This window comes from Furipterus horrens, unplaced genomic scaffold, assembly GCF_987537825.1.
Source record: "Furipterus horrens unplaced genomic scaffold, mFurHor1.1.pri manual_scaffold_1, whole genome shotgun sequence".
Lineage (NCBI taxonomy): Eukaryota > Metazoa > Chordata > Mammalia > Chiroptera > Furipteridae > Furipterus > Furipterus horrens.
This window is the reverse complement of record NW_028327171.1, coordinates 54,333,875-54,346,645: the sequence shown is the minus strand read 5'-3', so window position 1 is coordinate 54,346,645 and position 12,771 is coordinate 54,333,875. Positions and strand designations below refer to the sequence as shown.

General features: G+C 42.1%; 1 pseudogene; it reads right to left on the bottom strand.

The window, feature by feature from the left end:
• Nucleotides 1-1,201: 1,201 nt before the first annotated feature.
• The window catches only part of LOC150021123 (small ribosomal subunit protein bS21m pseudogene), a 130,299-nt pseudogene continuing 118,729 nt past the window's right edge, over nucleotides 1,202-12,771 (bottom strand).

Here is a 12,771-nt window from a genome sequence, read left to right as displayed (position 1 = left end):
ATACTGGGGCCATACCCTTTCCTTCCAGCCAGAAAAAGATGCTAAACGAACCTCAGATTCTCCAGACAGCCTTTCCATTAAGGTTCATAGGGTAAGTTTCTCAAGAGTAACACTGTCCATGGAGCTCGATGGTTGTTTCAGAATGAATGGGGAGGAGGCCCTTCCCAGGGGAAGGGAGAAATCTCAGAGCTTTCAGCTGGGGGAATCTCAGTGTTCCTGGGTCTGATGTGCCCACTGCAGAGATCTGGACAATGAAGGCCAGAGGGAGGGGGAGGCCAGGCCAGCCCTGTAGGGAGTGAGGGGAGGGCAGCTTTGGCCTTCAAATCCAGTTCTCTTGATCTGCAACTCCATGACTCTTCCTACTACTTCATCTTTGTCCCTGTACTTGACAAGCAGGTGTCTGTGTCAGGGAAACTTATCTCTGTGCTGGAGAGAGCCCAGAACTTAAATCATGGCTCCTTGTAACTCCTTCTTTTTCTGCTGAGTGAAATTTCTCATTTTTCCATTACTTATAAGAAATGGGCTCTGTGAGAGGGCTTCCATGTGCCAGCTGCCAACACTTCAAAGAACAAAATCATCCTGTGGAATTTATAAATTCTGGAACTACTTCCAGCTGAGTGCTGGGCTCCGTTACCCCTCCCACCCCCCCACCCCCACCCCCACCCCCACTGGTGCCCTTGATTGCTGAGGGTTTTGCTTGTGTTCCTCCAGAGGACTGGAGCCTCTCTCAGCTGATGTGGTGTTCAGCTGAGATGAGTGGGCCATATTACTTTGAAATTTCCCCAGAGTTTGCACCACGCCTCCCCCCAGCCTGCCAGATCACTCAGAGGCCTGAGCATCTGCCTGCCCAACCCCGAACATCTCTTCTAGGGCTGGGCTGGGTAAAAATGGCCTTGGGAAAAAGTGATTGCCTCTAAAAAATCATTTGCAATGAACCTGGCATACAGCTTCGAGTGGGAATACAATGGGGAGGTCAGGGCAGCAGTTCTCAGCCTGGCTCTGCATTAGTCACCTGAGGGCCCCACCCCATTCTGATTGAATTAATTTGAGGGCCCAGGCATGGGCACTGTTTTCTTTTATTTTTTCTCTTTTTGATGAGTTTATTACAAGAAGTGGAAAGGAAAAGTGGGGTTGCAGAAAGAAAAGAGGTGGAGTCACAACTGGATAGGGGTTTTCCTACTGGGCCTTCTATCCACAGGTGTCAACAGCCCAGCCATGGATCTGCCTGCTTTTTTCACATCAGAAGGTTGGTCTTGGGAGTCAGTTCCATGTTGTAGATCCTCCAGCAGATTTCATGGCTTTCCCTCTGTCGTCGGCAACAAGGCTTCTCATAGTCTTGGCGTCACTTGTTGTCCTCAATGAGCCCATCCATGGTGAGGATTCTATTTCGGGTTCTGTATGCACCTTCCATGTTCCCTTCCTGCACCACCAAGTCCTGGCAATGAGTTTCAGATGTGTTGCAATGACCTTGAAATTAAGTCTTCACTCTGCAGGACCCCACACCCTCAGGACCCAGCTGGATGCAAAGCCCCCATGGGCATTTTTAAAAGTGCCTCAGATGGCTTTAATGAACAGCTGGGACTGAGCACGCCCAACCAGGAGGGGGGGGGGAGAGAACACTGAGGTCCGTGGGTGGGATTCTTTACGTTTGCTAACCCAAGCAACTCTCTAGAAAGGAGAGTGACTTGCCCAAGGTGGTGCATATGGTTGGTAAATTAAATTCAAGTTTCAGGTGAGCAAGGATCTGTGGGCCACCTCGTCTGTGCTGGCTGTGGAGGCAAACCAGGACATCAGGGGTCACAGGAAGCAGAGGAGGAGAAGGCCAAGTCCCAACCCATAGCTCCTGTGAGAGAAGTTGGTGGAAGCGGTGCCCAGCTCCCACCATGGTCCTCCTCTCTCGCCCCCACCAAGTTCTCTAACATATGGCTGAAAACCTGAAGTGTTGAGGGACTGTCTTCACATAAGAGTCTTTTGAGAAGCAGGATGGTACTGTAGTTGATTCCAGGGACTCTGGAAGTAAATGGCCCAGGTTTAATTCCAGCTCCAGTGCTTCCTAGCTCTGTGGCCCAGGATACGCTACATTACTGCTCTGTGCTCCACTTTCCTCACCTGTAAAATGGGGATAATAAGAGAAAGCAGTCCCTCTCTATACCGCAGTTCACTTATCGCAGCCTCACTGTATCGTGGGATTTTAAAAAATATTATATTTGATTATTTATCGCAGATTTTTCACTATATTGTGGGATTTTGCGGTACTGTATACGTATGTTGTTAAAGTTACATAGGTTTAAGAGCGTAGAATAAATGTAAGGTTCCTACTTCGCGGGGGTGCCTAGAACGTAATACCCGTGCTAAGTGAGGGAATACTGTGTACTCCACAGAGCTGGGAGGATTACACGAGTTAGTGCCTGCATATAAAGTGCTTACTACAATGCCTGGCACCTGAAATGCACTCATTATATGCTAACTATTGTTATTAAGGTTGTAGGCTCAATATTTATGCCTCCTGGTTCAAAGGGAAGGGAGTTTTAGCAGGGTGCCGCACCTACCCCCTTTAGCTGTCTATCTCCGGAAGCCCCTACTGCCTGCTCTCAGATGCACCTGTAGCTCTGTCTACAGACTGCACCCACCACCACCTGTGCTTAGCTCTCACCTACACCTAAGTCCACCTGTGCCTGCTTTCTCTCCCAGCCCTGGTCCTGCTGTGTCCACAGACTTGTCTGTTCCCACCTTTAGTTTGTGTTCTGGAAGCATGTTCTTTGTAATCAGACCTAGGTATGTGTGGAGTTGAACTGAATTTACCAGGAAGGAAACCTTCCAGGTTCCTTGTGCCTGCAAAGGGAAGAGCATTGATGAGCTGGGATGGTGGTATGTCCACCCAGTCCAGGGATGTGCACTGAGCAACCTGCAGCAATCAGCAGAGGGTGACCTCTGAGAAGCAGCAAAGAAAACCACCACAGAAACAGATGAGTAAGAACATCTACTCTCCTGCCTTCTCTCTCCCAGGGCGCCTACCCCGGGGAGCTCAGAAATCTCTGTTAGCAAGATGAGAGGAAGGGCAGAGCTATAAGACGAGACAGGGAGATGCTCACTTTCCTGCTGTAGGCTGAACTGTGTCCCCCAAATTCCTAGGTTGAAGCCCCAACCCCCAGAACCTGAAAATGTGACTATATTTGGAGGTACGACCTTTAAAGAGGTGATTAAATTAAACCAAGTCTGTTAGGGCAAATCCTAATACAATGTGATCAATGTCCTTATGTGAAATGAGGACATCTGGAAACAGAGACGCCACACGTGCATGTGCACAGAGGAAAGGTGCTGTGAGGACACAGTGAGGAGGCAGCCCTCTGCAAGCCCAGGAGAGAGGCCTCGCCAGAAACCAGACCTGCTGACATCTTGATCCTTGAACCCCAGCCTCTAGAACTGAAAGTAAATTTCTTTTTGAAGCCACCCCGTCTGGAGTATTTTGTTGTAGCCTCCCTAGCAAATTAAAATACTTCCCAGGCTGGATGCTTTCTGAGGACCCTGTCACTTAATATCCTAGCATTTCTTTTGTGTCCTCACAAAGAATTATTTTAAATTGTCCCTGGCCCTTGGAGAAGCCCCAAAAGGGAGAGCCTCCTGCTGGGATTGGGGATGCTGGGTGTTGAGGTCCATGGCCAGCCATCTCCCAGATGGGTTCAGAGCATGGTGAAGATGGAAAGGTAGCTGCTTCTCAGGATTGTGGCTCAGCCTGCCCTCTTGTTCCATGATGCTCTGCTGAGCTGTGTCCCCAACTTAGGCAACAATATATTTCACAACCAACAGTGGGCAGAGAGGGTACTTAGCCAGGTTGCCAGGCAGGGCCTGCTTTCCACACGAGTAAAGAAAAGGTCAGTCCAGCCTCTGAAATTCTGCATTACTGACAGATGTGAGTTCATGTCTGCTTAACTGAGAGCCTGCTATGTGCTGATCCATATGTTGGGCACATGTTGGTCATGAACTTGCCAAGAGATCTAAGCCAACCTACATTTTCAGTCCCTTTTCTTCTGCACATCCCAACCAGTGCAACTTGTGTACCTGTGTTAGTCAAGTGACAGAAAACCAATTCAAACTAATATAAACAAATTGGTTGGTATTTATTAACTTAAATAATAGAAAGTTCTGAAGGTTACACATGGCTTAAGGCTTCGTTGGATTCAGGGGTCCAAGTGACAATATCACTCATATGGCATTTTATCCTCTCTTTTCTTAGCCTCTCTCCTCACATCCTCTTTGTTTACTTCATTTTCAGAAAGACTTTTCCTCTATCGTGGTAAAGTGGTTACCTATGGCTCTAGACTTGTATCTGAATAGGCCCAATAATATCTGGCTGAGACTCTGATTGGATCTTCTCAAGTCATGTGCTCATTTCTAAACTAATCTCTTTTTACCATAAAGAGGATTTTCGGATTGGCCAGGCCTGGATCATGTGTACACCCTTGTATAATAGTTGTGGGAACAAGGACTTACCCACATAGAATGGGCTCCAACTTCTAAGGAAAGGTTCTGTTAGCAGAAGAAAAGAGGAGAAAGAAATTTTGGGCAAACAAAACTTGTAGTTAGCACAGTCAACTCCAGTGCAAAATAGAACAGAATTATTACTATTCCCAGACCATTCTTTACATTTTGTTACCACCTTGATTCAGGCCCTCCTCCTGCCTATGCTGCAGCAGGAATCAACCTTCAGTATGACTGCAGTCCTCAAAGGCAAGCTCAGGGGATGCCAAAGATAGGACTACTATAGGTTTTCTCTTATCTCAATGCAATAAAAATAAAAATTGAGAAAACTAGAAAGCAAAATTCCCTATTTAAAAATTTTAAAACAAACAAAACCAAATGTTTGTTCTTCTGGTTTCTGGTCCCACATGTAAGAAGCTTGAAAGTTACCACTCCATTCTTAACAGAAAGTAAAAAGCTCAACAAACTGAGCAATGAACAATTCTTATATCTATCTGTCAGAAGTGAGGTCATAGGGCAAACTGCTGTCCCCAAAGTTGGAGAGGCACACAGGCAGACACAGAGAATCACAACTTACTAGAGCAGAAATCCACAAGCAAAAAGCCCCATGGGAACCAGTACCAGGGTACAAAAATCAATTTCAGCAAATCAATGAATCGCTAAAGGCTCATTGTAGACACTTCTATGAGTTAGGAACTTCCACTCTGTGAAAGGCAATGTTAAGACAATAAAAAGACAAGCCATAGACTGGGAAAAAATATTTGCAGAAATTATATCTGACTTAAAAACATGCTATCAAAAATATATAAAGAACTCTTAAACTCTATGATAAGAAAAACAAACCACCTGTCTTAAAAATAAGCAAAAGACCTGAACAGACATCTCACTAGAGAAGATATAGAGTTGGTAAATAAGCACATAAAAAATGCTCCACATCATATGCTATTAGGGAACTGCAAATTAAAACAACAATCAAATGTCACTACACACCTATGATGATGGCCAGCTCCAGAGCACAGACAACACCATATGCTGGCAGGATGTGGAGTAAATAGGAGCTCTCGTGCATTGCTGGTGTGAATGCAAAATGGTACAGCCACTTCAGAAAGCAGTTTGACATTCTCTTACAAAACTAACATACTCTTACCAGCACCACACTCCTTGGTATTTACCCAAATAAGTTGAAGACATACAAAATCTGTCCAGAAAGTGTCCAGCCATGTAATATGAAAAGTAGAGATATTTATTGAAGAAGATACAAGAGACATTCTACATAGGACAATGAAGCGTCAGTCCCTTTCAAAGTAGGCACCTTGGGACCTCACACAGTTCTCCCAATCGCCATCGGCTATCCCATTGTATTTTCCTGAAGCTCATTGAAAGACTGAAATCTCTTTCTTTTCAAAGGTGATTTTAGTTTGGAAAAGTCAGAAGTTGCAGGGCCCCAAGTCTGGGCTGTAGGGGGGCTGAGTCACCTGGGTGGTTTGATGTTTCACAAAAAAACTCTGCACTGGACATGATGCATGAGTAGGCATGTTGTTATGATGAAGCTGCCGATCACCAGTTGCCCATAGCTGTGAACTTCTGAATCATCCAAATAATTTCCATGGAGGAATGTTCAAGCTTAATGCAAAATTTGATGCAGATTTGTTGCCTTCTCAAGTCAGTCCCTTTGAATGTAACTGCCACACAGTACACATGCTCACTCAACAGCGTGTACTGCCCCCACTGATTAGTACAGTGAAGTCATCATTGTTCACACATGCACATTCCAGTCCACACTCCTTGGCTGCCAGGTTACATTGATGTCACACAGACCTTGTATATCTATGGTTAAGGACTGAATGTGTCCCTTCAAAATCCATATGTTGAAGCCCTAATCTCCAATGTGATGATATTTAGAGATGGGGCCTTTAGAAGTGGTCATAATGTTGGGGTCCTCATAAAGGGATTTAGTGTTCTTAAAAGAAGAGACCAGGTCCCCGGGCCCCCTGCTCCAAACCATATGAGGATTCAGCAAGAAGGTGGCTGTCTACAAGCCAGGAAGAGGGCTCTTGCCAGAATTCAAGTGTGCAGGCACCCTGATCTCCGACTTCCAGCCTCCAGAATTGTAAGAAATACATGTCTGTTGTTTAAACCATCCAGACTATGGTATTATGTTATAGCAGCCCAAGCAAAGACATCCAGACAAAATCTGCCAACAAGTGTTTATAGTAACTTTATTCATATTTGCCCAAACTTGGAAGCAAGCAAGATGTTCTCTAGTAGGTGAATGGACAAATAAACTGGTGCATCTGTGCAATAGAATATTATTTGGTGCTAAAAAGCAATACAAATATGCTATTAAGTCACTGAAAGACATGTATGAATCTTAAATGCATATTCATAAGTGAAAGAAACCAATTTAAAATGGCTATATGCTGTATACTTTTAACTATATGACATTATGGAAAGGACATACTATGAAGATAGTTAAAAGATTTGTGGTTGATAAGATTGGCTAATGGTTTACCTTTCTTTCTGCCCCAAAGAAATAGTTCTTCGATTTATTAATTTTATCATTTTTTTAATCTAAATATCACTAAACTTTAATATTTTATGTATTAATTTCTTGATAAGAGGGTAATATCCTCAGGTATAGATAAAATGGAAAGGACCATATGATATTACTTTGGTCCACCCTATGCCAGTCATTTTGAAAATATAGATGAAATAGATTCTTTTATAGAAAAATTTCCCAAAACTTATCTCTAAAATAGATAGAACATGTAAGCAGAAAAATTTACAGTGAACAAAGAGAGAAAATATTGTCAACTAGTTACTAAAAATATCAGGAGGCTAAGATTGTTTTATAGGATAATTCTATGAAAGCCTAAAAAGACAGATAATAATATATGCTAGTTGTTATTCCAGGCCATAGAAGATTTTTTTTAAGTATATTTTATTGATTATATTGTTAGAGTAGTTCCAAATTTTTTTCCCCTTTGCTACCCTCCGCCCAGTAACCCCTTCCCTCCAGCAATCCCATCTCCCTTAGTTCACATCCATGGGTCGTGCATATATGTTCTTTGGCTTCATCCTTTCCTAAATTATTCTGAACTTCCCCTGTCTATTTCATACCAACCGATTATGCTTCTTAATCCCTGCACCATATCCCCATTTCTCCCCCTCCATCCTCACAGCTGATAACCCTCCAAATGATCCCCATACCTATGATTCTGTTCCTATTCTGGTTTGCTTAGTTGGATTTTGTTTTTATTTTTTAGACTCAGTTGTTGATAGTTGTGAGTTTGTTGTCATTTTAATGGTAACAGTTTTGATCTTCTTTTTCTTAAGTAAGTCCCTTTGACATTTCATATAAAAGCAGCTTGGTGATGATGAGCTTCTTTAGCTTTACCTTGTCTGGGCAGCACTTCATCCGCCCTTCCATTCCAAATGATAGCTTTGCTGGATAGAGTAATTCTGGTTGTAGGTGGCCTTTCATCACATTGAATACTACTTGCCAGTCCCTTCCTGCCTGCAAAGTATCCTGTGAGAAGTCAGCTGATGGTCCTATAGGCAACCCCCTGTAGGCAACTCTCCGCATCTCTCTTGCTGCCCCCAGGATTCTGTCTTTATCTTTCACCTTTGGCATCTCAACATGATGCATCCTGGTGTGGTCCCCTCTGGGTCCAGCTCACCTGGGACCCTCTGTGTTTCCCGGACCTGTATGTCCATCTCCTTCACAAAATTTGGGAAGTTTTCCTCATTTTTTTCAATTCTTGCTTCCTCATTCTGCACTGGTTGACTGTTCTTTTCTTCCTTATGTTCCAAATCATTGATTTGAACCCTGGTTTCCTTCCCTTCACCATTGGTTTTGTGTGGATTTCTTTCATTTCACTTAGCATAGCCTTCACTTCTTCCCTTATGCATTTGCCGTACTTAAGCATATCTGTCAAGCCTGTGAGAATCGTTATCAGCAGTGTTTTGAATTCTGCATCTGTGAGGTTGTCTGTCTCCTCATCTGTGAAGTTGTCTATCTCCTCATCTGTGAGGTTGGCTATCTCCTCGTCGCTTAGTTCTCTCACTGGAACCTTGATTCAGTCCCCCTTTTGGGCCATACTTTTCTGTCTCCTCATTCTGACAGGCTCTGGTGTTTGTTTGCTTCTGCATCTCAGGTAGAGCTGCCGCTCCTGTTATGTTGTAAGGGGCGGAGCCTTAAGGATTCGTCAGTACAGGGCGACCCGTTTCACCACATTGTGGTGCTGTATGCGGGGGAGGGGTCAGAGAGGGAACAATGCCACCTCTCCAGCACTCGCCCCTTTTCCAGGCACCTCTCCTACTTCCACACTGGTCTGGCGCCCCTTTATCTGCTACCCTGGCTGGCGTTCCCAGAGTGGGTGGGTCTGTGTATGTTCTAGGACCGTGGGGACTAGAACAAAAGGACTCTGATGAGAGACCAGCAGTTTCTGCCTCCACCCCAACCCCCACTGGTTTGCACAGTCAGAAGCAATCAGGCTTGATTTCCCCCAGTGCTGGGACCGTGAGCTTCGAGATCTGGTGAGGAGCTGGGAAAGCTCCCCAGGTGTTCCTCCTGACTCTTAAAATGTGTGACTGCAGTTCCTGCCAGCCTACTGCTGCCGCCATCACACCGCGCATCCTCTCCACCCCAGCTTCTCCCTCCTACCTGTCTGGATGAGTATTTCTTCTTTATATCTTTGTTTGCTGGACTTCCATGCAGTTTGATTTTCTGGAACTTCTGGTTGTTTCTAGTTTTGAGGTAGTTGTATTCCTTCTTAGTTGTGGAGGGAGATGCAACACGTCTGTGTACACCTCCATCTTGGCCAGAAGTAGAAGAATTCTTTTTATGACACATAAAACTAGTATCAAAACCCCAAAAAGCAGGGGGGAAAATGCTACACATCAATTTTGCTTATTAATAGCAATGTGAAGAAATTCCAAATGAAATATTAGCAAAAAAAACAAAAAAACAAAAAAAGCAACACATTAAAAGCATTTCAAATAAGTGATAAAAATATAGATTTAATAAATAGAATTGGTACAATTGTCAGATGTCTGGAAAGAAATTAAGTTGGATTCATACTTTGTATCTTATATCAAAACAAATTCCAAATGGATCAAATATTTAAATATATTTTAATTGGATTGTTTTTGTTTTGGTTTTTTTCTATTATGTTGTATAAGTTCTTTATATATTTAGACTATCAACCCCTTACCAGAAATATAATTTGCAAATATTTTCTCCCATTCTGTAGGTTGCCTTTTCATTTTACTTTTTTTTTCTTTGGCAATGCAGAAGAGTTTTCATTTGATGTAATCCCATTTAATTTTTGCTCTTGTTGTTCATGCTTTTGGTGTCATATCCAAAAAAACATTGTACAGACCAATACCAAAGGGCCTTTTTCCTATTTTTTCTTATGTTTAAGTCTTAAATCCATTTTAAGTTACTTTTTGTAAGGTAGGGGTTCAGTCTCATTGTTCTGCATGTGATGATCCAGTTTTCCCAACACCACTTATTGAAAAGACTGTTCTTTCCCAACTGAGTGTTCTTGGCGTCCTTGTCAAATATTAGTTGACTGCAAATGTGAGAATTGATTCCTGAGATCTTTATTCTGTTCCATTAGTCCATGTGTCTATTCTTATGCCAGTACCATACTGTTTTGATTGCTACAGCTTTGTAGTGTAGTTTGAAATCAGGAAGTGTGCTGTATCCAGCTTTGTTCTTCTTTCTCAGGATTGTTTTGGCTATTTGAGGGTCTTTGTAATTCCGTGCAAATTTTAAGGTGATTTTTTTCCTATTTCTATGAAAAACACTGTTGGAATTTTTTATGTTTATTTCATTGAATCTATAAATGCTTTTAGGTAGTTTGGACATTTAGCAATGTTAATTATTCTGATTCATGAACATGAAATATCTTTCCGTTTGTGTCTTCAAAATTCTTTCATTAAAATCCTGTAGTTTTCATTATAAAAATCTTTTATTTCCTTGGTCAAATTTATTCCTAAGTATTTTATTGTTTTGATGCTATTGTAAATGGGATTTTTTTCTTTATTTTTTGTATGTTTTGTTGTTAGTGTATAGAAATGATACTGATTTCTCTGTTGATTTTGTATCCTGAAATTTTACTGAATTTTTAAAATTACTTCTAACAGATTTTTTATGGCATCTTTAGGATTTCCTAAATATAAGGTCATATTAACTATAAACAAAAACAATTTTACTTCTTCCTTTCTGATTAGGATACTTTTACAAGTATTAGTATTAAAATGAGATATATGGTTTGGTGCTAAGGTTTTGGCAGCCAGTGTGAAAAGCAAAACATGGATCATATGTAAAATATAAAAGATATAAACATACTTTCTTAGGAGAGATGGTACTTTTGCTGGCATTAAGTTACAAAATTATTTTTCACCTAGAGTTTACATAAGGAATATAAGGACATATAATTGACTAATTCTTCAATACAAATTCTATAGTAAGTTCAGAATATCAATTCTGGCTGTTTCTTATAGTGACTATGTAATTTCCATCAGGAGAGGAAGATTCACAGGTTTCCGTCTAAGAAGAAGATATAAGAGGTTCCTGAACTCACCTCCTTCCGTGTATACACCAAATCTACAGATACACATAGAACAATTCTTTCTGAAATAAATCCAGAAACTATCTGAACAACTCTTAAACATCTGGTGAAGGAGAAAATACCCACGTTGTAACTAAACCCAACCTCTGGCACAAGAAGAGAGGTACTTCTCCCTTGAGCACAAGGGGAAGGAAAGGATGAGCAATGAGAGAGAGTTGGAAGGGAGGAGGGATAATGGCTTTTTGTCTACGTTTCCTCAGGAAATGTAGAAATAAGGGCACCTGGCCAGAGGTGGAAAAAGGGGGTGGGACAGAATTTGAGACGAAGGTTGGGTAACTCCCAAGAGGTAAATCATGGAGAGATGAGGGGGTGGAGGAGCCTCCTACAACAGCTCAGCATGAATTTGTAGAAAACCTGGAAAAGCTATGACTTTCCCTGGGAAATCTCTGCCTCCTCATAATGGGGATAGTCTTCATTAGCCTCCCTTTAGGAAAGGCAAGCGCCCCATCACTGAAGCTATTGAAGCAGAGCTTGTATAACTAGTTGATAGGGATATTGTGAAGGAGCTCCCTGAATGAATGGACTACATGACCTTTAAGCTCTCTTCCAACCTTGAGGCTTTATGATGCTATAAGTCTATATATTGTAAGAAACTTAATAAAATCAAATTACTTCCAGCCTATGCAAATTAGAGTGACCTGCTTTTCAGTTTCTTCAAGGGAATGGAATCAAAAGTGCTGCGCACCCAGAATAGATTATGCAATTCTTGCACTCTCATTCTGGGTCAGTTCTCCCAAGTATCAGATAATTATGATGCAGCAGATGTAGCATCATGCTGACTGATAAGTTAGTGCAGTAGGAATCTCTCTTGAGCAGGCCGGATGGAATGGCTGGAATGAAGTATCCTTTTAACACATATTCATTTTTGTGTGCTGGTGGCTTAGGAAATATCTGTTCCTAAACTCAGCATTTCCCCTGCTGACTCCTGGTTATGAAAGTTCTGTTCTCTGTAGAGAATTTTATTTAGTTCTTATATCTTGGAAGCAGCTTTGCAAAGGAGGCAGCAAGTAAGAGAGGAGACATCCTGTCTAGTTCTAGCTCCAAAAGGCACCACAAGTCTTGTACTGATGACAGGACCCCCATTTGAGTTCTGGGTACCCCATGTGTCCTGGAAAAATAAAGAGTAAACAAATATTGTTCTGATATTATGATGCTTGCTTCATCATGGGATGGAGTTATGTATTCCCTGGCTAAATCAAAGGATAATCTTTGAGCAAGGCTCATTATGTAAGTCGCAAAACCATTGAACATTGTGTAATTCCATTCTAGTTTTATTGACCCTCCCCAATCACTTCCATCACCAAAACAAGCCATTCCGTGACCAGCAAAAGATGTATTTTCTGGAGAAATGGGGGATATAAGCTTGTCAACATGACCCCTAGCCCTAGTCTGGAGACGCTTGTCCCAGGAAGTCTCCTTCTATCTTCTAGTCAGCTTGTAGCATCCTGTGACATAAATCATCTGCCCAAAGCACCAAAATATTTCCATGTGAAGTGGAACTTTATGCCACTCTTTGGCATAAGAAATATTGCTGGATTCTTCCCTCAAGTCCAGCATCAGTAGATCAGGGGAATATCAACTTTACCTAAGTCCTACATGTCAGTGAAGAAGTAGAGGGGAAAATGTTCTAAGATCAAAGGGACCGCAGATT